Source organism: Mesocricetus auratus, unplaced genomic scaffold, assembly GCF_017639785.1.
Source record: "Mesocricetus auratus isolate SY011 unplaced genomic scaffold, BCM_Maur_2.0 Super-Scaffold_15014, whole genome shotgun sequence".
Lineage (NCBI taxonomy): Eukaryota > Metazoa > Chordata > Mammalia > Rodentia > Cricetidae > Mesocricetus > Mesocricetus auratus.
In genome coordinates this window covers 20,289,087-20,316,751 of record NW_024429186.1, presented here as the reverse complement: position 1 = coordinate 20,316,751, position 27,665 = coordinate 20,289,087, and the positions used below count along the sequence as shown (strand labels likewise).

The 27,665-nt window shown below is 43.8% G+C and overlaps 1 protein-coding gene and 1 long non-coding RNA gene across 5 annotated transcripts in view; one reads left to right on the top strand and one right to left on the bottom strand.

Annotated features, from left to right (window-relative positions):
• Positions 1-27,665, bottom strand: part of Kcnk10 (potassium two pore domain channel subfamily K member 10) — a 127,438-nt gene that overhangs the window by 18,602 nt on the left and 81,171 nt on the right. The gene's annotated exons all lie outside the window — the stretch shown is intronic.
• Positions 301-5,590, top strand: LOC121139280. 3 transcript variants are annotated; one of them, XR_005876195.1, is made up of 4 exons: positions 301-1,057; positions 3,810-3,911; positions 4,113-4,274; positions 4,814-5,590. It is a non-coding gene; the product is annotated as an uncharacterized LOC121139280 (long non-coding RNA). The 3 variants fall into 3 exon arrangements; XR_005876194.1 differs by having other exon boundaries at positions 3,810-4,274; positions 4,814-4,899; positions 5,032-5,590; XR_005876193.1 differs by having other exon boundaries at positions 3,810-4,274.

Here is a 27,665-nt window from a genome sequence, read left to right as displayed (position 1 = left end):
AAAGACATGACAGAAGTGGAGAGGGGAGAAAGGAGGATAGAGAAGGAGGAGGTGGGACAGAGGAAGGAGGAAAGATAAGAGAGAGAGAAAGCTAGGAAGAGAGAGGGAGAGAAGTAAGGAAACAGAGGGGAAAGGAGGGGGGAGGAAGAGAGAGATGCAGGGAGGGAGGGAGGAGGGAGAAGTACAAGAAATGAAAGGAGAGAGGAAGAAGAGAGAGCAGGGAGGGAAGACAAGAAGAAAGGGAGGGGAGTGAAGGGGAAATGGGAGGGGGAGGGAGGTTGGAAATTTAGTAGTTCTTTCTTCATATATACAGTTTACTGGTCCCGGGGTGGGAACATGGAAGTGTGGCTGAAACTGTCACTATCCATGATACCTTTCCTTAGTAGTTATTACAGGTAAAATTTCAATGCCTGAGGACACATTAGAGAAAAAGGAGAAGGATGAAGGGAGTGAAGACAGATGGGAGACTTTTCCTGCCCTCTGCAGTGTGTCAGCTACCATGGATGCCCTTTGCATCTGTGTTGGTCAAACACGCAGAAGCTTTGACCCAAAAGCCAGAAGAATCCACAAGCAGCCCCAATACAGGGAAATCACCCAGGCCACACCTAAGTGGAAGAAGGGTCATTTTCTCTAGTTGAAGTGTGAAAAGAAGGGAAACCTACTGAGGAGCCATAACAGCAGAGTTACCCAGCAATCCTACTAGATAACGCCATCAATATTTGCCAAGTATTGTATGGTAGATAGGGCACATGAGCCTTCTGGTAGAATAGATACTCATTTTCCCATAATGATGCAAGGTGCTCTGCCCACCTCAGCACATGTGGCCACCATGCTCTTACTCTGGCCCAGGAACTCAGGCACTTCTTTTCAATTTAGGAGCAAGATTCACCCAAGAAGATATCCCAAGTCTGTTGTGAGATATGTCACTGTGACTGGTTTAATAAAAGCTAAACAACCACTAGTCTGGAATGACTTCTGGACAGAAAACTCTGGGAAGAAGAAAGGCGGAGTCTCCAGCCAGATGTAGAGGAAGCAGGATTGGCAAAATGGAGATGAGGTAACGAGCACATGGAAGAATGTAGATTTTAAAATATGGGTTAACTTAAGCTATAAGCGCTAGTTAAAAACAATCCTAAGCGAAGACCAAGCTTTCATAATTAATAATAAGTCTCTGTGTTGATTTTTAGGAGCTGGTGGTCCAAAGGAAGGTCCAACTGCACATCTGGGTTTATATCAGGGAACCCATCTGCTCACAGATAAACCATATTCACCAAATATTGAGAGAATATATATTCTCTCTCTCCAATTTCTTAACATAACTTTTATTGATTCTTTGGGAATTTTACACTAGGTGCCACAATCTCACATATTCCCCAATCCCTCCATATCTGCCCCTCACCCCTATAGTGTTCCTCCACCAAGAAAAATTTAAAATATTAATTAAAAAATGAGCCGGGCGGTGGTGGCGCACGCCTTTAATCCCAGCACTCGGGAGGCAGAGGCAGGCGGATCTCTGTGAGTTCGAGGCCGGGCTGGACCGATAGCCTCCGAAACAATACAGAGAAACCCTGTCTCGTAAAAACCAAAAAAAAAAAAAAAAATGAAGCAAACAAATCAAAAAACAAAAAACCTTCCATCCTCCATCTTTCCTGCCTCTCCAAAACTTCTTCATTTGTTTTAGTGGCATTGGGAGCAGCAGTGTGTCATGCAGTATGTCATTTTGTCTACTCAGCTTTTTTAATTTTACTTGTAAATGTTCATTGCAATGAGTTTTTGGTCTGGTCCAAGGCCTCTGGTTTCTGGTACATCATCAATACTGAGCCCTCACCAAAACTCCCCTTGGATATCCTGCTGTTAGCCTGAGTCCTGGAGATACTGGAGCTATGGTTCTGAAGCATCAGTCCCTTCACACATTCTTTCAGGTCATGGATGGGGTAGATGTTGGGGTGGGCCAACTCAAAGCCCTGGAAGTAGGTTTGGGTAGTAGCTGATTTGGTTAGTCAGGGCCATTGAGACCACCCCCCTCAGGGAAGGGGTAGAGTCAACTCCTCTATGCCCATACCTTTGGGGACAGCTCTCCCAGGCCCATGTTGAGGGTTGGGGCCATCTCTAGTGAGCATGGAGCCAGCTGTCCCATGAGGGGCAAGAACAGTTCTGTTGTAGTGGCCAGAGAGGGACAAGGCCAGCTCTCCCAGGACCAGCAAAGGGTGGTGCTGGCTCAGCACAGAACCTCAGATTTCAATATTCATGGTTCCTATGGCCCCCTGTGGTAACATGGGCCACAGAAACTAACAGGAACCACAACTGCAATAGGACCATGGACCTGGACATTGCCCTAGGCAACAGCATGGCCCCAGGCGGCAGTGCAGGCCACTCAGTTTGGCATGGCCCCATCAGCAGCACAGCTCTTGGACATCAACATAGCCATAAGTGGAGGCCCAGACCTTGGGCACAAGTACAACTTTTGGTGGCATCACAGGCCACATACGTCAACACCGACCCCAGCTTTGGTAGGACCGTGGACCCAGCCATGGTCCTCAGCAGCAGCCGGGGGTCCAGTGTCAACATAGCCCTAGGTGGCAGTGCAGGTCACTCAGATGTATACAACCTCTGCTGCATCATGACCCTCAGAAAGCTACATGGTCTAAGGAGACTGACTAGACAGCCTTTGGTAGTAACTGCCACAAGCTTTAATTTTTTAAAGTATTCATTTGTTTGCTTCCTTGCTTATTATTTTAAGTGTATGGGTATTTAATCTTATTCATAGTTGACTTTTTTTTACTCTTTATTTTTTGCTCTTTGGGGGAGCACCACCCAGCTCCCATCCAGCTCCCAAATAAACACACAGAGTCTTATTCTTACTTACGAATGTCTAAACTTAGCTTGACTTGTTTCTACCCAGTTTTTCTTAATTTAAATTATACTATCTACCTTTAGCCTCTGGGTTTTTATTTTTCTCTATTCTATATACCTTTCTTTACTTCTCTTACTCTGTGGCTTGGTGTGTGGTTGGGTGACCGGCCTCTGATGTCCTCCTCACCTTCTCCTTCTTTGGCTCCTTGATCCTCTCTTCACAGATTTCTCCTCCTATTTATTCTCTCTGCCTGCCAGCCCCACCTATTTCTCTCTCTTGCCTAGCTATTGGCCATTCAGATATTTTTTAGGCCAATTGGGTGTTTTAGACAGGCAAAGTAACACAGCTTCACAGAGTTAAACAAATACAAACCAATTTTGCATCACCAAACAAACATTCCACAGCATGAACAAATGTAATACATCTTCAACTAATATTCCACAGTACTTAGTAGTTCATACGTAGATCAACAAGGAAGAGATGTTCATTCACCCTATCTCTACTTATACTCGTTTGTACCATAGTGTTTTTGGATTTTGAAACAGTGTCACCAGCCCCTGACTCAGAGCCACCTTGCAGCCTACAGCAGATTGGCCAATCCACTACTTTCTTAGTTTAGCAATGGAAAAAATGCTAAGAGTCTGGGGCTTGAGATGTGGCACAGAGGTTAAAGGGCACTGGCTGCTCTTCCAGAGGACCCAGGTTCCATTCCCAACAGCCATATGGCAGATCACAACCATCTGTTAACTCCAGGGAATTTGACACTGTTAATTTCAGGGAATCTGACACTTTCTTCTTGCCTTCACAGGCACCAGGTACACAAACTGAACACAGACATACATGCAGGCAAAACACCCCTTCACATAAAACTTAAAAAGAGAAACTGAATTATTCTACTATGAAAAAGGAAACACACTGAAGCATCTACTGCACTGTGAGGTTTGTTTTCCTATAGGGAAGTGACTTCCCCTCTCTAAATTGTGGGTATTCAACAGGAAGAAACAGTTACCATCATTAAATAGGTTCTGAGTGAGATTACAACAGATCTTCTGATAAGGTAAGACCCGAGAAAGCCTTGGGCTCTAGCAAAGCTATCTATGAGGGATAAGAATGCTGCCTGGGAGCTGGAATAGGGTGTGGGCAGAGACTGTGGTCACAAACCAGACATAACACTTATTGGGTAAATTCAAACATCCACTCAATGGCTGCGAATTGTCCAGGGACACTCGACTCATCCTCCTCTTTGTCCATCTCTTAGCATATGACTGGTGGCTGAGTACTCAGCAAGTGTGAGAGGTCAGAAAACTGTCAGAGGATCCCCATATAACTCACAGCCCATGCTGAGGTATGGAAGGAAGGTATCTGTGAGCTTCTCCTGGGATGCCTGGAATCACCATATATTACATGCCCAAGAATCAAGGTAAGTGAGAAACACATCTGCTAGAAGACATGTAGGAAGCATCCAGGATCATCAGCCAGACTAACAGTAAAACCAATAAAAAGTTGCCTTAGAGTTATCAGTAGGTGATGTGCTCTACCCCATTGTCCCTTCCCTTCGGTTCCTGTCTTTCTTTCCCTTCTCCTCCCTTCCCTTACTTCTTTATTCCTTCCCCTTTTTACTTTAGTTTCTTATTTTCTGCTCTTATTAGGAGCACATGAAGCTAACTGAGAGCATAAGATTATTCTTTTATAGCCACTTCTTCACAGAGGTTAGAAACAGAGATCCTGAAGACAAAAGAAAAGATATCAGGTCTTGTGCTCACCCCACGCTAGAACAGTTAGAAAATGGCATTTGCCTGACCCTAGTAAAGCTCAGCCTTCACTTGACTGAGGGGCCACCACTGGTGCTGCTTTGAACTGCCAAGTCACATGATTACCATGCTGTGATGGCACTGAGTCAATGGGTCTTTTTTGTTGTTGCTGCTGCTGCTGACTCTTTATTTGATTTCCCTTCTTCAGAATGGTGAAGTAAATCTCCATCTGGCATAGAAACTAAAAAGACTTGGAGTTATGAACGGCCTCAGCCAGTGATCAACATGGAACATGTAGGAGCTTCCATGGTGGGGAGGACTGGGTGGGTGGCACCAGTGCACACACCATTTGGTGTTAAATAAGAAGAACTGGGAGTTTCTTTGGGGAGATGATGGTCAAAATAGTACTATTATGTCCCATTTCAGGGGAGTCACCAATGTGCTTCTAAGCAGCAGCAACAGCAGCAGCAGGACCATCACCACCATCACCACCACTACCACCACCACCACCACCACCACCACCACCACCACCACTGTCATCGCCATTACGACCATTGAAGGGCTCTCTTCCAGGCCCGAGCATGGTTAACATCTTGCCGTCTCTCCTTCCCTCTGCCTTGCTAAACTGTTAGGCTACAGTCATAAAGCTAGCCCCCGTGGTCTATTCCCTTATTTGGCCTCTTCCTTATGCCTGATTAAAACTCCAAGGTTCAACTACGAAAGCATCAAGGTCCAACAGTCAAAATTCATTGTTTGTCTACACTGGCTAACCTGTCCAGTCAGGACATACCAAGTTACCCTAGCACAGACTTCCCATTTTCTCCTTTAAAAAGACACTCCCCATTTTCTCCTTTAAAAAGACACTCCTGCAGAAACATCCACTGTCTGATCCAGAGACACCCCCTACACCTCCATTGTTTGTCTCTCTGGGTAATAAATCTCCTTCGTGCTGAGAATTTGGTGTCTGGGTGTGTTCTGTGCTGATTCTGAGACCCAGGCCCCCCAAACATCACCATCACCACCACCACCACCACCACCACCACCACCACCACCACCACCACCATCAGCAGCTACCCTGTCTGTGTTGGACAGGCACAACTGTGGCTTCTGCTGGGACCAACCCTTTGACATCACTTGAACCATTCTTCTTTTCTGGGTACCTTCCAAGTTTGGTTCTCCAGCATTCCTGGGATTCAATAGGCATCTAATACCCCTGCTCAAAGTGTTCCTGTCTGTTATTCCCTTGTCACAAGGGAGGAACTCACCAAGGACATAGTAATGTCAGGATGTCTCAAAGACAAACTGGCCAGTGATCTGTATATCATATGGGAGCATCCCAGTAAACGGGAGGTCTAGGAGGAAGCTGGTTTCAGTCACTTGGAGGCAGGCCAAGCACACAGCCTGGTTATTAGATCTCCTGATGACAGGCCCACAGTTCTGCACTTTGAGAACAGTTATAGCTACAGCCAGAAGAGACATAAGCACTGTGGGTAACATGGGAATGGAGAAGAGAAAGAAAATAGCATGTTCATGATCCCACATGCTTCTCCCAAAGATAATAACACAAACTGTCATTGGAAATCACACACACTGTCTGTCTTCTGCATAAGGAGTGATGACTACATCCTTGAGAAAAGACTAGAAAAGTCTCTGTTTCCCACAGCACAATGAAAAAAAATCCTTGTCTGGGCCTTCAGAATCCTAGGAACATTTTCCAAAAGTGGTGGCAGAAGCCATGGGGACCTGATCTTCTTCCAACTCAGTAATTGCATCCTGCCTGCCCTGCTGGGTCACCTCCTCTTCCTGCAGAAGGTGGTACCGCCTCCTGTGCTAACCTGATGGGGAGCCCCATGGCTTATGCACACCTTCAGGTTTCTCCTCACCCCAATCTGTAACAGCAGTGACTCTGCCCTCTGCTCTCTGGAGGGGCTGCACTGTTTGTTGATACTCAAAAACCATGCCAGGTTGTGGTTTTGTTCCCTTTGATATCCAAGACTCTTCTTTTTTTTTTTTTTTTTTTTGTTTTAATAGAGCAAGAAGTTTTAGGTTTATGGGAAAACTGACGGGAAAGAATATCAATCCCCATGCCTCCACACACACAAAGCCTCTCCTGGTAGCCCTACCAAAGTGGTACATCTGCTACTACTGATTATTCCGCAGTGATTTCTCAGGTACCCAAAGGCCATCATTTACACCAGGGCTCACTCCGGCTGTCGTGCAGTCTCCAGTCATGAATAACGACATGAATCCACAATTACAGTATCACACAGAGTGCTTTCCCAGCCCCCAAATTCCTTGTCACTCCCCTCTCCGCCGGTCTTGTGCTGATGTTCACCTGCCAGAAAGCGTGTGCTTGCGTGTCCTGTTGAGACTTCATAGTGTTTTGCTTTGTTGGTTTGGCCCCTTTAAGTGCTGCTCCATCCGTAGGACATTTTTAATGCTCATTCCTCAGAGCACAATTCCAGCCTTACCTCCTGCTGCCACCTCCACCTTCTCATTTAAGTTAACATTTCTTCCTCGGCTGTGTCCTGGGCATGTTCCCTATCAACAGGGCCGTTCAGTCTGCCTCGCTGCCTGTCTCTGTCTGTCTGTCTCCTTACTACACGATGAACACCTCCATCTGTGTGTCATCAGTGCCCTGAATAATGGGCTTATTTTGTTGTGCTGGCTAGTCTCACATCAACGTGACAGAAGCTAGAGCTATTGAGGGGCCCTCAGTTGAGAAAACATTTATGGGAAAGCCCATCGTGCATCTGTTTGATTGATGATTGATGGAGGTAGGCCCAGTTTACTGTGGACACTGCCACTCCTGGGCCTGTGGTCCCGAGTGCTACAAGAAAGCAGGCCAAGCAAACCTGGAGAAGCCAGCCAGTGAGCAGCGCTCTTCAGGACTTCTGCTTCAGTTCCTGCCTCCAGGTCCCAACCTGAGGTTCTGCCCTGGCTTCTCTCCATGATGGACTGCAGTCTGCATGTGAAATAAATCATTTCCTCCCAAGTTGCTTTTGGTTGTGGTGCTTTATCATAGCCATAAGAAACTCTGAGATACTTATTTCCCTTCTGGTTTAGTTCCTGGAGAAAATGTGGGCCTAAAATAATCTACGAGAGAAATTAATGTATGCATCCAATAAGAGACAAACTGTCAAGACTTTATCATGTGAAAAATCTAAAGTATATTGGACAGAGAGATACAGGCATACATAGTATCTATCTAAATGAGAGCTGCACCAAGGGGAGGTGATCCTGGCTGTTGACAGGCAAACAGACATATGTGCAAATTTCCCGAAGCGACACAAGGCCTTCCTAGAGCTTTTCTCTCCAACACCACTTAGATTGTACCACCCTATGGGGTGGCTTGTAAGTCTGTTGGGATGTTTGTGGTTGTTACCCTGTAGGGACACTCTGCCACAAGTTATAACTCTTCTACTTTTCATAGGAGTTCTGAAAAAACTGTGTTTATGGTAATCTGAGCCAAGAACTTCACTCTCTTCTACTTGTAAATACATGGAAAATTCTGTATTCAATGGGGGAATATGTTTTTACAAGAATGTAATTAAAATACATTTTGTGTTTGTGTATGTGTATTCACATGTGTACAGGTACACATGTGTAAGCAAGTGTACTTCTTGCCCGTGTGTGTGGAGACCAGAGGACAACCTCCAGGGTTGTTCTTTAAACAACTTTGCGTGTTGGGGGTTCGGAAATGTGGGTCTCTTGACCCTCATTTGTCCTTGGGCTCACTGAGTAGGACAGGCTTGGTGGACAATGAGTCCCAAGGGACCTCCTGACTCTGCTTCCCCACCTCTGAGTGACAGTGTGTGCCACCAAACCCAAAGTTTCATTGAACTAAGGTCCTTGTACTCGTGAAGTAAATGTTTTACCAACTAAGCCATCTCTCCAGGCCTGAATCAAAGCAAATTTCAATAAGGTTGGATTTTAATCATTTGGGTCTGGTTGAGAGTTGTTCTCTTTTTTTGGAAAAACAAGTCACTAGGAACAGAAAAGGGAAGGGGGGAGGGGAGGGAAGGGAAGGAAAAAGGAAAGGAAAAGAAAAAGGAAAGAAATGGAAAAAGGAAAGGAAAAGGAAAAGGGAAGGAAAAATGAAAGGAAAGGAAAAGAAAAAGAAAGGAAAGAAAAAGGAAAAGGAAGGAAAGGGAAAAAGGGATAGGGGGAAGGGGGGGAAAGGGAAAGAGGGGAAGAGGGGAAGGGAAATGGAAAGGAAAAGGAAAAGGGGAAAGGAAAAGGGAAAAGGAAAAGGAAGGAAAGGAAAAAGGAAGGAAATCCCTGGTGGCCTCTAAGTCACCAGTACAACACACCTGAGGGAGTCTGCCTTGAAAGCTAATGCATTTGGAGGGTCACCAGGTCAGCTGCTTTCTCAGTATCTCACAACTAACTATTGAAACACAAATTTTATTCTGTTTTCATTTTGTCTTTATATTATAACTAGGAAATATTCATGGATTTTTTTCAAAATAGTGTGTCTAGTGCATTGTACTATCAACAGTGTTCATTTCAACGTAATAAAAAATGTGCTAGTATTTTCTGAAAGGGTGATATTATGTGTTTCTCAACTACCAAGTGAAAACAAATTATATATTTTAAGAGAATTAACTTGACAAGTCTGCAGAATTACACTTCGGCTCGAACTCAAATATTGTTTGTAATAAGCATTGTGAGGTGGGGGCAGCTCCCCAGATGAAACATCTTCTGACAGAACAACTACTTCGAAAGTCAAAATCTCTCTTCCTCTATTGGCATTTATTTGCATCTGATGTCATTTTCTATATCAAGATATGTGAGGTTAGATCTAGTAATGCTCTTTGTCATTTATCCGCCCAGCTGTGGATTAAGAGTCCTCTGTGTGCCCAGCATTGTGGTAGCTCCTCTAGACAATGTTGCCGTCCATGTAGGCAATGGGAGTTGAGGCTACTGAACTGAGAAACTAACACCCTGACAGCGGAATGAGGGTGGGAATGAGTGGATCATAAATAACATTCAAGCCTAGGGACAGGGTGGGGAAATTCCGCTGTAAACACTGAGGCTCTTCTGACTTTCTGAGGTAAAGTGGTGCTCTTTCCCCAAACACAATCATCAAGGCTCTTACTCTTGAAAATACATTTCACTATGAAAAAGTTTTAAAAAAAATATTATCAACAGGAACTTGAGAGATGGTCCAGCCGTTAGGAGAACTTGTTGTTCTTGTAAAGGGACCTAGGTTTGCTTCACAAGTCCAACCTAGCAGATCACAGTCATCTGTAACTCCAGTGCCAGGGGATCTGTTGCCTGATTCTGGCCCCCATGGGCACTAGACACACAGATGGCATGCAGACAAAACACCCACACACTTAAAATAATTTTAAGTTAAAAACTTTTTAGCAATATGAACTTTACAGAAAATCTAGCCAGTGTCACTTTCTGATATTTAATAATCAAGTCTAATAATTTGAATTCAAGACTTTTCTAGAAATATAAAAAAACTGAATATATTGATGAGGAAATGAAATATAAAGAGTGTCACTGAAAGAGCAGGGCTGTGTTTCAACATCTTCCCACCACCTTAGGAAGGATGGATGAGGGCTGGTCCTGCGGTTTTCTTCTTTGCTAATGGTATCATCAATGGGACAAAGTTCAGATACCATGAAAGCCACCATTTAAAATTTACAAATCAATGCATTTTACTATGTTCCGTGTGTTAGTCCACTTTTGTCATGAAAATAAAATACCTGAGGCACTTAACTTATAAAAAAAAACTGAATATTTATCCTGGGTATACAAATGGACTTTGGACTCCCATCCCACAATGAGAGATGCTCTCTCACCCTGGACTCTTGGGGGGAGGGTCTAGGCCCTGCCTTGGATGAAATATGGACATCCCCATGGAGGGCCTCACCCTCCCTGGGGAAATGAGGGGATATTGGAGGGGTTGGTGGGAGAGCACGGGAGGAGGGGAGGGAAAGGGAGAGGGACCTGGAATTGACATGTGAAGCAACCTTGTTTCTAATTTAAATTTAAAAATTAAAAAAAAAACCCTGAATATGTGTGATTACTACAGGAGACAGAAAATAGGGTGGGAGGGCCTGGTGAGGCAGGAAAATAGTAAACAAGGAAGAGGAAGTTTCAGAGATCAACAGTTGTAAGGTGCCAGCAACGGGAAGACTGGACACTCTAACTTACTAACTTGAGCTTTGAACCGGTTACCTTTCTGTTGCCATGTTAAAAACGCTATGACCAAGGCAGCTCAAGGAAGAGTCTATTTCAACTTATAGTTCCACAGTGCCATGATGAAGGGGAGCCATAACAGCAATCTGTAGGCATGGCAGTAGGAGCAGAAAGCTGACAGCTCAAATTCTTCACTGAAAGCACAAAGCCAACTGGAAGTGATGTGGAGACTTTTAAAGCCCAACCCTCAGTGTGCCATACTCCCTCCAGCAAAGTTCTGCTATCTAAATGTCCCCAAATAGTGTCACTAACTGGGGACCAAGTGTTCAAATTCCTGAGACTACAGCTTCTATTTCTCATTTAAACCACCAATGACTTCGCCCAACCAGAACATGTTCAAAACTTAGGAGAGTACTAAGCCAATGACCCATAAAAGATGGCCATGGGCCTAGCTTCACCCCTTCCCCCTCTTTGCCCTCTTAGAACCAGGCCACAAGATATGACACACCTCCATGCTCCTCTGATCATCCCCATGATCAACTATCACCTATAAAACTTCCCGTGTGTGTCTACACAATTCTTCTAAGGAGGCACAACAATCAGGAAACTGGCCCCTGACCTCTAGACTCATTCCTGTGCCTGTGACAATGGGGACAGGAAGAGAGCCCTGCACCCCAGAGATCAGACTGAGTCATCAGTTAAGCTGTGAAAGTTGCCTACACAGAGACAACATTCCTTTTATTGAGATATGTTCCAGATAAGAATGTTAAAACACCAATATCTCATGCATAAGCCCATATAGGCTTTCGCTAAACCAATTTTATAGGACTATCTCTCTCTCTCTCTCTCTCTCTCTCTCTCTCACACACACACACACACACACACACACACACACACACACACCTTCCATTTACAGTAAAAGCCACAAGTTTACCCCCTTGTGCAACCCTCATCACCAGTAGTTTTGTCAGACTTCAATCTTATCCAAGACCTTTCTGGAGCCATCCTATTATTCTATGTATCCTACATATAAGAGAAGTGGGGGGGGGGGGGAAGAACCCTTTTAGGTCTAACTGGAGAGAAAACAAAAAGTATATGTGTGATACTGCTGAGACACTTAGGTGTGATCCCCTTAAGAAGCCCACAGCCACGCTTGAGGGTGTACTATCTTTTCCATGAGTGTCTGTTTACTCCCATGCTTAAAGCTATGCTAAACTCTTTTTGATAATCCCCTCTCAGCTTCATGTTGGCTCGCCCTAGAATCCTTTTCCAGAGAAAAGTCAAGAGTCAGGCTGCCTCAGTCCCTACCCCACTGCCACTGCTGTGATCATTAAATAACATTTTTTAAAAAAAACAAAAGAAAGACGATAGACAAGAAGGAATGTGAGCCCATTTTCTAGGCAGGAGACAATCCCATCAGTTCTTGAGACCATCTGATGGTGGCTCACGGAAGCAGGTGTCCCATATTTACCCAGCCATCTGGACAGGTCTTCCCCTTGTCCTTGAGGAAAGGGTTAACAGACCTCCAAAGGGTTAGTAAGTGAGAGACCCACCCCCACCTAAGGGCAGAATGGAAGGGCTGAGAGGAACTGAGACTTTTTCACAGAGCAGCAGAGGTAAGAAGCAAGTAGCAGGGTCAGGATGGATGCCGTCAGGATGGATGCTGAGAAGGGCTGCAGTAACCCTGCAAGCACACCTCGTGGCGTGTGTATGCCGTGCACTTCATCCTAAATGTTGACGTTTGCTTTCTTGTTCGATCTTAGTTCTAACTCTGTTGTGGTACTTAGTAAAATTCTTTCTTTTTTTTAAGAAAACACACCAAAGCTTCTTGCACCCTGTTTTTTAAAATCAAACAAGTTCCTTTTCCTCTTTTAAAGTGGGTGATACGTGTCCCTGTTTCTAATTGTCTAATCTACAAAGCAGTATCGGCATTAGAAGGGATGGGATACAAACACGAAATGGTTTGCCCCTCGTCCGCAGACCCAGGAGTAGACTGGTAGATAGCCCTACACCAATGGCAGTAACTCAGTATCAGTCCTTCTAAGCACTGCCCAGGCTCAAGCAGAGGAGCGGTTGCTATGTCTCACAGCAAAATTCCTTCCTGCTCAGGAAAGGGAAAAGAAGTAAATGGAACACTGCTAAGTAGAGAAATGGCGAAAATTACAAGAGAAAGATGGGAGGCACACCATTTAACCTCAGCAAAATCCATCTTTCATTTTCCTTGCTGAGACACGATCAGCTATCTTTGTGGAAGAGACTTAGCTCCTCTTCTGATGTCTTTCGGTACTATTTTATAGTTTATAAAAAATGCAAAGTGACCTGCTATGGAATATTACTTAAACTGGGCAAAGATGTGTCACATTTGTTTATGCTGCAGAATATTACTTTAACTGTGTAAAAGTGTGTTACATTTGTCCCTGCTGCCTGTGTTAATGATGTAGAGATACTACGCTACATTTGTTTATGCTGCATTTTTTAATTAGGTAAAGATGTTGCTGTTTCACCTTGCCTGCCTAAGGCACCTGATTAGTCTAATAAAAAACTAGACAGGGCTGGCAGGCAGAGAGATTAAATGGAAATCTAGGCAGAGGAGAAGAGGAGAAGAGAGAAGGGGAGAGGAGGGGGAGAGAAAGTGGTTGTAAGTCACTCAACATAGGGACTGGGATCTGAATTCAGTCAGGTCCTCTGCAAGGGCAGTCCATAATGTTCTTAACCTCTGAGCCATGTCTCATCAAAGTGCTTCTGTCAGGATGATTTTCTTGGAAAAGACAACCTCTGTGTAAAGAGGACAATGACCAAGACAAGGGTGGCTATGGGGCCAGCAAGTGTTTTAGCAGATAAAAGTGATTTCCATCAAGTCTGACAACCTGACTTCCATTCCCAGAGCCTACATGGTTGAAGGAGAGAACTAACCCTACAACTTAATTTGTAATCTCTACATGGGCATGTGCAGAGCGTGCACGCACGCGCGCACACACACACACACACACATACACACAGACACACACGGAGGGGGGGAGGGTTGGACAGAGAAGACAAGTTTACATAACACACAAAAATAGAGACACACACCACGTGCACACACACACAATACCAGAATGATACAGAAAAAGAGTACTGATTTGAAAAGCCAATGTACTTTGGCTTTTACATTCTGAAAATCCCTTCTGAACATTAAAAAATATTCTGTGATCCCCATTAAACATACGTTTTGGTTCCAGCTGACACTATGCTTTAAAGTGTCTTGATGATGAATGTTCTATTTATAATTGGAAAGAGGCAATACAATGTGAAGGAGATGTGTTGTTTATCATATAAAGAGACTCTAGTTACTGCAAACTGCACCTCAGGCCCCTGGGGACCCACCACACACAAGTTAAGAACTGCAGCTTCATGCTAACAAGAGCCTAAACCTCAGCAGAAGACAGCCAAGACAGAGCTAAAGTCATCAAGTAAGACATGTTGCGCTGCACAAACACAGCCCTTCTCGGGACATCAGAGCAAAGCATTGCCCAATATGAAGTGTTTCCTCCCCAGGAAACACTCATGTCCCAGGCAGGGCTCGGTTCAAGTGAACAACAGTCCAGGGACTAGGGAGATGGTTCAGTCAAAAAAAGTGTTTACTGAACACCCTGAGAGCTTCAGTTTAGATCCCCAGCACCCACATAAAAGCAGAGTGTGGTGGAGTACACCTGTAACCCCAGCGCTTAGCAGACAAAGACAGGAGGACAGGAGAATCCCTGGAGCTCGGTGGCCAGCAAGGCTATCCGAAACAGCAAACTCTAGGTTCAGAGAACCTGTTTCTAAAAATTAATGATGATTACTAGAGGTACCCAAAGATGCATTCACACACACACACACACACACACACACACACACACACACAAAACACATGCACACATACACGTACACACACAAAATATACAATATATATCAAAATATTTAGAATGAGGGAGAAAGCATTCTACTAGCAGTGCCTCAGTGTGACTGAATATGCCTGTCATGCCATCATCTCCCAAGGGAGCGACAGTTCAGAATGTCAGTACATTTCCTAATAATAATGTGTGTGATCAATATCTTCCCTTCCCTAAGGCAAAAAAGTCCTAAAGCTATCTGGAATTCTTCAGTGGTGTAGCACATACAAGTCACTTAGAAATTGTCCTAGGTGCCATGCTATTGTAAACACGCAGATCACATGCCCAGCTCGAGCACAGGCAAACTCAATAGCAGAGAGCGTCAGTTTGTAAACTACACTGGTAAGCTGTGACTTTCTTGGCTCACAAAAGTAGTGTGTTAAGTTTTCTGTCACTGTGACAAAATACTAGAGAAAAATAAAGAAGAAAAAATGTATTTTGGCTCCTAAGTCAGTGCCTTGCAGAAGAACCAAACTAGTCTATAGAAACTGGTGGTAAAGGGAGAACATGGGAATTCATCTGCCTATTAAGTTGATGTTATGATGTCAGTAAAAATGTGAATGCTAATAAAACACTCTCATTACATTAGTAGCTCAAGAGTTGTTGTTAATTTTAGATACAGGTTACCATGAGGGTAGAACTAATACATTCCTGGATTTAAAGTAGCCCCAAATTGGGCAGATATAAAACATTTTAATTAATAGGACTCCTGGGGTTCTAGGAAGCAATTGGCTCTTCAGCAGGCAAGACATAGCAGAGAGTGAAATCCCATACAAGTTTCTAGATGGTTCCCTATGTCAGACAATGCTTTTAGGTAAACTTGGACAGGCTTTCCTTAGGGAGCAGCAAACAAAGAAAGAGCATAGATAAATCGGTTCACCCCATTCCTTTTAGACAAATTGCTTTAAGAATTATGATCTGGAGATGAAATCAGTCTGAAAACTTGAACATGGCACTCCAATCAACTTCGTGGAGACAACGGGAGATGTCACAGTGCTTTAGCTGGTAAGGACTTACTACAGGAGAGAGGATTTTAAATACCACAAGATCAGACCATGAATTCTACTTCCTGTTAGCAAATAGTCCACTAAAGCTATTTTTTCCACCTCTTTGTGAATCTTCTTTATGCAATGTAATAGAAGGTTGCAGTAGCTGTTTGCAGGGTATCAGAAGCCTCAAGGAAAGATAGTAAAATCCAAAAACTACAAACAGTTCTTGAAAGGAAGAAACATTGCAGCCTAGCAAAGCAGACCCTGAGGTTAGAACTGAGTTAAATCTCCAATGAGAATTAAAGTCTTACTGTTGCTATCCTCCAACTCCCTGCCCTTCAAAACGCTTTTAGTGGAACTCTAAGACTAGCAAACCAATGCGTCTAGAACCTGGAGAATGCCTTTGGAAGGCAAGGCCAGATGTCTCAGCTCCCCAGAAGGCTTGGCTTTGAGTTGCGTCCTTCATTTTCTTCCATAGAGTAGATGGTACCAAGCACAGCAGTGGACTGGAGAACACACTCAGGATACTCCCATCTGTGAAGTACTCTTGTGGAAGCAGAGCAGAGCAAATCAGCTATTGGGACCATAGAGGTCCCACTCCTGTCAATCTCTCTTGTGTTGGTTGCGTGGCAGTATCCAGCAGGGGCAAGGGCAGTCCAAATTGTAGATTAGCCTCCACCACAAAGGAGATGAACATGGAGGTACACACTAAATGTGAACTGCTTAGGGAGATACGATGGGTTCATAAAGAGAATTAGAGGCTATGATCCAATTCATCATAGAGAATAAAATTAAACCCATTCAAAAGGGATAGAATCGGGGCTAGCAGCAGCTTCCTCTCAAATGTTCGTATTTATCTGTCCCCAGGTCTCACTAAACCTTCCAGCACTTCTGGGCTTGTCAGGCACTGTGATCCTTAAAAGAGAAGAAAAGGATTGGCTGAGTCTCTGTGTGTACTCTGGGGAAAGGAGACCTGGGCCAGCATCGTTTCTCTATCAGTTATTGGCTGGGTAGACCTAGGGTAGGTCACAGAAGCAGGCAAAATATTCTGAGCTCATTAAATTAGGGAAATGATGCTGTTGTCTTTGAGACAATCAGTTTATTCTGAGTAAAACCAGCAGCCCAGAGTCTAGCACACCGTCAAAGCAGATAAACAAGACCGGCACCAATTCTGAGGTACTACAACACTCATTCTGACCTCAGACAATCCTATCAGGTAAGTGGCAAACCCAAGGCTCCCAGCAAAGGCCTCTACACATACAGTTTCACGGGTGGTTTCCCATCCTGAAGAACAATCAGATATCCCAGTTATATGCAATTGAAGTTTGCCAGAAAGAGAGACAATGCTCGTTACCCTTTACATGTTAAAAAGAAGTTGGGGCTGGGAAAATGACCCAGTAAAGCGTTTATGACACAAGCATGAGGACCTGAGATTCGGTCCCCAGAACCCATGTAAAAAGCTAGACAAGGTGGCTTGTAATCCCAACACTGGGGAGACAGAGAAGGAAGATCCCCAGGACTCAGTGTTCCAGCCTTAAGTAGTGAGCCCCAGGTCCCAGTGAAAGACCTACCTTTAAAAAATAAGGTAGATTGCTCCAAAAGGACTACACCCAAGGTTAACATCTGACTTCCATATACAAATGAATATGAGCACATAGAGAGAGAGAGAGAGAGAGAGATACAGAGACATACACACAGAGAGAGAAATACAGAGAGACGTAAACACACAAAACACACAGAGAGACATAAACAGAGAGAGAGAGAGAAATAAGAGCTTGAGACATAAGCATAGGAAGGGAGGAAGAAGCAGAGGGAGAGGGAGAGGTTGACCACTGTCTGGGAAGTGTTTTACTTAGTTATATTTTTGTGAGGGTTTGAGAACGTTGTTTTTTATAGAAGAGTGAAGATGCATTTTAAATCCATTAAAACCCCCTGAAGTGATCTCAGACAGCAACAGGAAATGCCAAGGGGACACTGGCCAGTTATTAAGGATCAGCTGAGAAAATGGAAGACTATTCCATTAAATTAGTCCCCATCAGCTAAAGTGAAGGCCGAGATGCTTGCCTGCTGAAGAATCATAGCTGAGCCATCTATCTTTCTCTGTAACTTACTCATCAGAGTCAAGCCTCGGGGCACTTTCCTTTCTCGGTGAAAAATGACCTCATTCCCATAGTATAAATCTTCAAAGTCCTCCTTAAGGACCCAGATGAGATAGGCGGGTTCTTGGCAGTGTTAGTGTGGCACCAAAGGGATGGGTAGCACCATTGACTTCGACACTAGAGCTCACGTGGAAGATTCTGACAAGGGGTCAGAATCGAGGACTGTGACGCAAATGCCCCTTCCTCTCCACCAGGTTCTTAACTGGGGCACGTTTATCTTCAGATGGCATTTATTGTGTCTGGAGTCATTGGAGCTGATATAGGGACAGGGATGACACTGGCATCTAGTAAGTGGAAAAATCCAGACCCACCCTATAAAGCACAGGGAAGCCATACGCCAAAGAATTACACACACCCAAACATCAGTCATACTAAGATGTAGGCAGCAGCAGCAGCAGGGATGGGGACACACCTGCAGCCATGTGAAGAGTTCCCACAGTCCCTTAGGAGTCTCAACACACACACACACACACACACACACACACACACACACACCACAGATATTTTAAAAAAAAGAGTCACAGTTTATTAAAAGCCACCATTTCACATTGATTTTAAGTATGGGGATTATAAGAAAAAGGCACTCAAAAAGAAAGTAAGACATACCCAAATGTGGATGTGGGCTTCTCAATAGGAAAATCACAATTAAGTGGAGAGAGAGAGAGAGAGAGAGAGAGAGAGAGAGAGAGAGAGAGAGAGAGAGAGAGAGAGAGAGAGAGAATTTTGGTGGCTCTCAAGATACATCTTAAAGGGCTACTAAGAAAATTCTGGCTCTCTACCTCTCTGTGTCTAGCTCTCTGTGTCTAGCTCTCTGTCTTTGTCTCTGTCTCTGTCTCTCTCTCTGTCTCTCTCTCTCCCTCTGTGTGTGTGTGTGTGTGTGTGTGTGTGTGTGTGTGTGTGTGTGTGTGTGTGTGTGTGTGTAAAAGACCATAGTGGCTCTGGGAATACATTGGATGGGATGATGAGATGATAACCTAATAAGTTAAAAACCAGGAGCCACTAGAGATTGTGCAATGCATTTCTGGTGAGATTTCTAGAAAACTGCAGACCTACAGTGGGCAAAGGGCCTTGAGCAAGCATTAACTATTCTGGAATTCTTTGCTGGCATCCTGTCTAGGTTGTTATTGTTTTGGGGGTGGGGGTGGGGTAGGGGTTGTCACAGAAGCCTTTCATGTCCCTCCCTCTCAACTGTGCATCTACAGTCATCAATATCACAGCAGACAGCCTCCTTGCTCTTCACAGTCAACAGAAGTACAGATGGACCTCCGCACGGTTTCTGGTGACAGCACAGACCACAAACACGGCGCCTGGCTGCAATAGGACCACAGACCCAGACATAGCCCTCAGCAGCAGCTTGGGTTCAGACATCACCGTAGTCTCGGGTGGCAGCAACCATCACCCTCTCTTAAGTGTTTGGAAGGCCAGGAGGGTCCTCAAGTTTCGTGATAGCAGATCTAGGGCAATGCATCATTTCTAAGTGGTGTCCAGACTCCTTTGCCTCAAAAAAATAAAATAAAATAAATAAACATTCCTGCTTTCTCCTTGTGGGGTGGGGCAGCTAAGGAAGAAATAGAGGGTCCCTTGGTTTTAGAAGAGACATCAGAAAGCTTGCTGCTGCTGGACCTGATAAAAAGCGGTGGCTGCCTCCTCCCAGAGACCAAAGTCCAGCTCAGAGAAAAAGAGTGGGATCCAGTCCAAACCGGACTTGGCTTTGCTAAAGCATCTTATCAAGTGGTGGTCAACATTGGCCAGCAGAGCTGCAGCCCACAGCAGGGGAGAGAGGCCGCTTACTTCTAAACCCTGCTTTGGGAGCTGGCACCTGGCCTGCTCAACCTCAAATAATTATCCTTCCTTGCTAACTGGCCAGATTTCCCTCTTTGGGATGGCAGGGGGACCTTTTTTGCTCTTAACCAGCAAGGTAGGCAGAAAGATCACAAACTCCACATTGGCTTCGTGGTGTAGTTTGAAACCGTGTGCCTGATAGTAAACTTGTTTTGGCTCACCTAGAAGAGGCCTAACGGGATTACTGGTTCAGATCTAGACCGTACCACTAATAACACATGACTTCAGGTTGGTGGTTTCACAAATGATGTCCTCAGTTTTCTTGGATGGGAAAAGAGTGAGTCACAAACACAATAGTGTTTTCCAAAAATGGATGCACAGGCCATCTGTATCAAAATTCCCAGGATGTTTGTCATCCTAAAGGTGTCCAGTAGAGCAACTCAAGAAATATGCTAATAGCATTTTTGATATTCACAAATTTTCTATCACCTTTGGAGATCAAACAGTCAGTGCATTAACCTTTGGGGCTGCATGACCATCTCAGGACAACGGCCTCTTGCTGGATGCCAAAACTCTTAAAAGCCAGTATGAAGTTTACAGTTCTTCCCCTGTCATAGCAAAGCCAATAGCTTGAACATTTGTCTATGCTTCAAACCTAGCATGGGTGCAGGTAAGACAGGATTGTTTGTTACTAGAGCATATACCAGCCTGCCCTAAATGATTCAAGGATCTCAAAGACCAGCTAATTTATGGCAAGCAGGAAAAAGAGACAGTTTCCTGAAAAGTGACATATGTGGCTTCCTGTTGACTGACACCAGTGCATGCTAACACTTGCTTATCCCACCTTCTCTGCTCGCAGAATTAGAATTCCATTCATTAGAGCAATGTGTGCCATCCCAAGGGATGATAGGTAATTCCTCTACCGCTAGGGTCTTCAAAGTTCAGCAAGCACCAGAATCACCTGGAAAGCTTGATAAACACAGATCGCTGAGCTCCAACCCCTCCAAGTGTGTAAAATTTCCAGAGGGTGCTGATGCAGACTGCTGAGGGTCAAAGTCAATTCAGTTGCCCTTTGTTGGATGCTTGCCTTTCTAACCTCTCTTACAGCTGAGAATGGTCAAGTGATCCAATTCTAGTAGATGAGTCAAAAAAAGAAAAATACACACATGCATGTGCACACACATTGCAAGTGCATACTACAAGCACACATACATCTCTATAGATGTAGTAACAGACCTTACACTCTTCATGAAAATTAACTCAACATATACCACAGACTTAAATGTAAACTATGCAACTAAGAAACACCTAGATAACAGAAGAAACCTATCTGGCCTCAGGCAGGACTAGCAATAACCTTTTGAATAAATACCAAAGACACGCATGAAAAAAGGTGATCAGTATGCTAGACTATGTTAAAAAAAACTTTCTGTTTTGCAAAAGATGTAGTTAAAATAAAAGGACAGGTTACACAGAATATTCTCAAAGGTCGCATCGAATAAAAGACTTTAAAACTTTTAAAACTCAGCCATAAAAAAACAACTTGATTTAAAAATGGACCAAGACATTAATAGAGATCTCTTAACTGTCACATAAGTATGGGAGACAATATTCCATGTCATAAGTCATTTGAGAACTGTAAATTAAAAGTAGGGAGCTACCACAGCACACTAGCTGGAATGAATGCAAACAATACCAAATGCTGCCAAGAAAGTGAGGCAGCAGGAAGAGAAAACTCTCATTTGTTCTTTATAGAAATGGAAAATAACAGTGGTTTGGGAAAACAGGTGGAAAGTTTCTTAACACAAAGCGAGCTCATAAATCCAGTGATCATGTTTCCTGGTGTTTACCCAAAGGAGTTGAAACAGGTAGTTCCAACAGCTTTATTCATATCCTAAAGTAGAATGCAACAAGCTATCTTTCAGTAGGTAAATGGATCAATAAACCAGATAGCCACTCCGGGGGAAAAAAAAGATTATCATTCAGCCCTAAAGAGAAATGAGCTATATAGTGATAGCTCCAAAGCTATGGCATTCCGGAAAAGGCAAAGCTACAATAGCGGGAGACAAGGATCACTGCTTTTCAGGGTTAGGAGAAGGATAAAGGTGAACAGGCGAGGGCCATGAGAGTGCTCTGTGTGACTCTATAATGCTGGGCCCATGTCATTGAACACTTGGCCAAACACAGAATGTACAGCCTTATGGGGGAACCCTAACATAAATTATAGACTGAGTGGTAATTGCGCTCCAAAGTACGTTCATCAAATAAAAAAAAAATGTGCCACTCTGGTAGTGTGTGTGTGTGTGTGTGTGTGTGTGTGTGTGTGTGTGTGTGTGTGTGTAAACATATATGCATATAAATAGGAATACATATATATAGTAAATCTATATACTGTCCTTTCCATTTGGCAATAAATTTAAAGCTGCTATAAAATGTCTTTGAGAGAGACAGAAATGAAACAGTTAGAATAACGTATCTTTAAGTGTCTCTTTTGTCTTGCCTTGAATGTGGTTGCATGGAACCATGATATCTGTTCCAGTTGTAACCTGCTTGCAACCATGAGGTAATGAGCCTGTGGATGAAAAGCAGACATGCCAAGAAAGAAAGAATTTTGATATGCTTGACACACACTGTGTGGCCGACAGACCCCACTTAAAACAAGCTGCCTCCAAGCTTCTTGCTATATGAGGTAAATTGAGTGCCCACAGTTTTTGGCTGCTGCTTATCAGTGTTCAAAGGGCATGCCTGCTTTCCTGGCATCATGATCAATGTTGCAGGACACACTCTGCGCCTCTATCCTCACTTTCCAACCTGACTAGAGACTTAACCTGATGGGCTTAGGTGAGCAACTTCTGCTCAGGCCCTTCTTTTGTTGGTTGTAATGATCTTGCTGGAAAGAGAGGACTCGGTTTAGTTCTCCTTAATGTAGTAAACGTCAGTGGGGCAGACTGTCTTTGTGGAAAAGGTCTACACTACCAATTATACCATAACTCTGAGTGTGCTGAAGATAGAATGTCTACAATGCCTCTAGAAGATAGATTACTCCAATGCCCAGCCCCTGTGACACAGTGACCTATTGTTCCCATAACTATGTGGTACAATATGGCTAACCTTTAAAACAGATTAGGCTTGATCTAATCTCTGCACCATCAAGAGCTTTTCCCCAGCTCTGTCCAAGTGTGAGGAGGATACAGTACATCCTTGGTTTTGAAACTGAAGGAGCCTCTGTGGCAAAGCATTAGGGCAAAACAGAGAAAATGACTCTGTGGTAGTTTGAATGTAATTGGCCCCCACACTTCATAGGGAGTGACACTATTAAGAAGTGTGGCTTTGTTGAAGTAGGTATGGCCTTGTTGGAGGAAGTGTGTCACTGCAGGGACAGGCTTTGAGGTTTCCTATGCTCAGTATACCACCAAGTGAGACTTCCTGTGGCCTGCATATCAAGATGTAACCAGCACCACACCTGCCTGTATGATGCCATGCTGCCCACTATGATGATAATGGACTGAACCTCTGAAACTGTTATCAAATCACCCCAATTAAATGTTTTCTTTATGAGAGTTGTCATGGTCATGCTGTCCCTTCACAGCAATAAAAACCCCATGACAAGTTGGTACCAGATAGCGGGGTATGGCTATGATGGGCCTGATCATGTATGTGTTTGGAGAAATTTGGACTTTGGTACTTTGAGCCATGAAAGCAGTAGAATACTTTAAGCACCGCTTAATGGGCCATACTAGTAGGAGCATGGAAGACAGAGGTGCTAAGAATTATTTGAACTGTTGGGGGCTCACTCAAGAGGTTTCAAAGAAACATTTTAGTATGTTGTGTAGAGATTGTTCTTGTGTTATTTTGGTGAAGAAAGTGGCCGCCTTTTGCCCTTGTTCAAAGAGTCTACCTGAGGCTAAAGTGAAGAATTTTTTTATTAACTTTTGGATTAATTCTACTGGCAACGGAAATCTCAAAACAGCCTAGTATAGATTCTGTCATGTGATTTTTTAGTGACAACTCTAATAAAAATGTTTAATGATAAAAGAACAAGCTGAGCAGGGTAAATTACAAAAATGAGAATTTTGAGGAGGAAAAGAACCCCCGGAAGTGGAAGAGAACTGAAGTCTGTGTTTGAGGAGAAAAACAGATTAAGAAATGAAACAAAGGGGAAAAAAAAAGAAATGAAACAAAGGGAATGGTAACCTCAGGGCAAGACTCCCCACACACAAGCTAAATTTCCAACTTGTAAAAAGGAACTAAAGAAAATCTGAGAGCTACGTGTGGTACACACCTTTAATACCAGCACTGGGAAGGCAGAGGCAGTCAGATCTCTGAGTTTGAGGCCAGCCTGGTCCATAGAACAAGTTTCAGAACAGCCAAGCTTACTCAGCAAAGGACAGAAAGTTTTTTTGAAGATGTAATTGAGTGAGGGGGTTCTGTGGCCTGCATATCAAGATGCAGCCAACACCACATCGTCTGCATGCCACCATGCTCCCTGCCATGATGACAATAGACTGAACCTCCGAAACTGTAATTGAGCCACCCCAATTAAATGTTTTCTTTGTAAGAGTTGTCATAGCCATAGTATCTCTTCACAGCATAAAAACCCTAATTCAGACAAGCTGCTCCTTGGAAACCAGCAAGGAAACAGAGTTTACCATCCTACAACCACAAAGAACCATGTCCGTGGCTCTTTCTAGATGGAAACATTGGTTGTAGAGGAAGCCGAGAGGATCACAGGACTCATGAAATTCCCAATATTTATGAGGACCCTGCTAAGGTTTAATAATCAGTGAGAAACCCCTGGGAAGGAGACTCTTGAGTAGTCTAGCCACGCGAAGACTGAGTGGGAGCTCCATGGTGCAGTGGGTAATCACCCTTAAGAGGACAGGGGTTTGGCAATGTGGCTCCCTGAGTCATTGACGCTTCTGTACCTGACCCTTCATGCACTCCCCTGTAAGCAATCCCAAAACTCACTGATCACTCAGTGAGGCTTAGACGGAGTTATTACTTTGGTTTGGCATTCCTTTCTCTAGCTAAGGGCAATAGGAAGAGGACCCACCTCGGGGAAAGTAACACAGTAATTCCTTTTTCTTTCCCAAATGTGAATGCACTTGGAAGCAGGTTCTCCCTCAAACCTGGAGCCTCATCTGGCCCAGCACCCTGACTTTGACCTTGTTGATACACTGACCATGTAAGGCATGTATGCCTAACCTTCCTGAAAAGCTCCCTGTCTTTGATGGTGCAAAGACCTGAGTGGGCCTTCCACACAAAAACGCAATGTGTAAATGTTCAGGCATGGCTCCAGAGTCTACTGAAGGGCCTTTGGGAAACAGTTCAAAAGAGGGGAATAGCACGCGCCCACTTGTAGTCTAAATTGTGTTACAGGAATGCAATCCCAATTTGGTAGGCATGCAATAAAATGACTGCAATCTTTCCCCTCGTGTAAAGTACAATAACTAAATCTGCTAAGGAGATCTGAAAGATGCAATCCAATCCTTTCTTCTATGACCAAGGAAACTGAAACCAAGAGGAGCTACAAAACGGGAAATGCCAAATCAGTCATTTCTCCGTGGGAATGCTCTAAGACCCTGTTTCTTGTGAGTGTTCAGCCACCCCATCTATTTTTTTCCTAACTCAAAGGGCTGTGCAGACAGCTAAGAAGCACCTCCGAGGAGTTCAAAACAGTCCTTTGGAGACAAAGCCTCTGTGTCTGAGTTAAGAAGATCTAAACATTGAGAAACTGAGCACCATGGTTTCCATGGTGACTGCTGAGGAGACAGGTGCACATTCTAATGAGGCTGACTAGCCAGCCAGCACCCAGGGAGCAAAGGCTGTGGGACATTCCAGCAAAACTCACGCATACACAAAATCTGAGTGAGTGGCTAGCCTGCCAGCAACCTCTCTTCTCAGGAGGGACAGCAGCTCTGAGCTCTGTGTTTCCGGTCCTGGGTCAAGTTCTTGCCCAACCCATTATTTCATTTGGCCATCACCAAAGCTTTCTAAAGTTGATTTGTTCTCTGTAGCCATTTGCAGATGAGTATGGAGGCAGCTTTGAGGGACTGCTGGGTTTATGAACATGACTGTGACCCAGCTGTCAATCTTGTTCTCATCATCTGCTAATGAACCTCTCATGTTTCCCTTCTGAGAAGCTCCCCTGCATCAGTTGAAGGGAAAAAGAATTCAGGGTTTAAGGAACAATCTGAGAGATTCTGTCTCCGAGGGTGGGGTGTGCACTGATTTAAAACTCACCACTCACCCATCCTTATAGATTCCAAAAAGTCCTCAAAAATATCATTGTGGAAAATTATATCGTCAGAGGATGGAGAAATGGCTTTGTCTCCAAAGCGCTTGGCACACAGGCATGAGGACCCCAGTACCATCCCAGCACCCATGTAGAAAATTGGCATAGAAATGGGTGTATATAATCCCAGTACTTGGGGACCAGATACAGGAACTTGTTGGCTGACCTACCCAATTAAATCAGTGAGCTCTAAGTTCAGTGAGAAACACTGATTAAAAAAAACAAGGTGGGGATCAACCAGGGTAGAGACCTGACATTAACATCTGGTCTATACACATACACACACACACACACACACACACACGCACGCACACGCACACGCACACGCACACACACACCACACACATGCGCGCGCACGCACACACACGCACACACGCATGCACACACACACACACAGTACACAGTTAAGTTACCATAAGAAAGACTTCTCTGATGAAAGACAGAAAGACTTGAGAATGACATCAAGACTGAATAAGAACAGAGAAATAGCTAAACTAACCATGAGTTTTATGAAATAAAATGAATAGGTATAAGTTAAAGGGCATTGGCAACCTTATACCACTCATATCCATCCTACGTGCCTGCTACAGAGGTCAAATATGCCATCGTTAGAAAATAAATTCCTCATGTAGATATTATTTTTTAAGGTAAACCAATAATATTTATTTACTTATTATTATTAATAATAAATATATAACAATGATAACAAAACAGTTAATAATAAATCAGATTTTAAAATATTCTAATATATAGATATTCTATTTTGAGAATTTAACATATATTTTCTTTTTATCAAGTAGATGTTCATATAAAGAAAATAATTACTGCGGGGCGGTGGTGGCGCACAACTTTAATCCCAGCACTCGGGAGGCAGAGGCAGGCTGATCTCTGTAAGTTCGAGGCCAGGCTGGACCAATAGCCTCCAAAACAATACAGAGAAACCCTGTCTCGTAAAAAAACAAAAAAGAAAAAGAAAAGAAAAGAATTACTAAGGTGATAGCAATTCCCCACACCTTAGCATAAAGGGGAACACTGCAGTGCATTCTATCGCTGAGGGAAGGCAGAACAAGGAGAAGCAAGAGACACAAATCACAGAACAGAGAACAGAGACGGTCAGAATCCAGGATCCCCTGGAGACACTGCAGGAATAAAGCAAATGAAGGGATTCTAATAATGAAACAGATGGGCTTGCATTTCTCCACATCGTTTTCAAAACAATAAGAAAACCATCCTCCATCTTTTTCATTGTGTGTGTGTGTGTGTGTGTGTGTGTGTGTGTCCTTGCGCACACGTATGAGAACAAAGCCCATAGGTGGAAGTCAAAAAAGATGATTTGTAAGACTAGGTTCTCTCATTCTACCATGTGGGTCCTGGAGACTGAACTCAGCTTGTAGGGCTTATGGGTGCCTTCACCCACAGAACTGTCTAGCCTGTTTGCCGTCTTCCATCTTTGAGGGAAGGGAAGGTATGGTTTAAATGTGACAGGTGTTGGCTAATGCAATCTTAAAAGGCTGGGCTTTTAAAGGGGTTAAGTCATGAGGGTTCCTCCTTTACCAATGAGGTAAAAGCCCTTATAAAAGAGACATTCTGCAATGTCAAGCCATTTTTCCTTTTCATCCATCCACTCCATGAGGTCTTAGCACCCTTATCTCTAGAGACCACGGTAACAATCCCACCTCGAAAGGAGGGCTCAGCCTTTCACCAGGCACCTGAGTCCTATACATCCAGACTTGAACCTGTGGGAAATAAGCTTCTGTTGTTTATA